Here is a 475-nt window from a genome sequence, read left to right on the forward strand (position 1 = left end):
GTAATCGTATTGATAAGATTGTAGTATGTATTATGCGTGCAGCCGTACTCATGATCAAATCAATTTTACAAGCGAAGACGGGATTACCCCACATTCAAGTAGCGAGGTCGATGCCCCCACGAGAAATCAAAGGCTTTGCAAATTCCCTATACGCTTACTGTAGGTGCATTTCGATGAAAAAGAACGGCTTCTACCTTTATCTGTACGACGAAAAAACATTGGCACCGCTAAATTATCGATGAGCTGGCAGTGGGGCGCAGTTGAAGACATGTCAAAAGTCTCGGCGTTTGAAACAAAACTATAATTGCCACAGCGGTGCATTTCGCTCACGTTAAAGAGTAAGTAATGTTACAGCGGCCTGCGGTGTCGAATCGTTCAATTGTGTTATGTCGTTATATTGTTTTATATTTATTTTATTTTCGACCAGCGGTGTGCATCGCGCAGGGTTAGGGCATTTGTTTAATCTTTCGATTGT

This window comes from Priapulus caudatus, unplaced genomic scaffold (genome assembly GCF_000485595.1).
Source record: "Priapulus caudatus unplaced genomic scaffold, Priapulus_caudatus-5.0.1 Scaffold1026, whole genome shotgun sequence".
Taxonomy (NCBI): domain Eukaryota; kingdom Metazoa; phylum Priapulida; class Priapulimorpha; order Priapulimorphida; family Priapulidae; genus Priapulus; species Priapulus caudatus.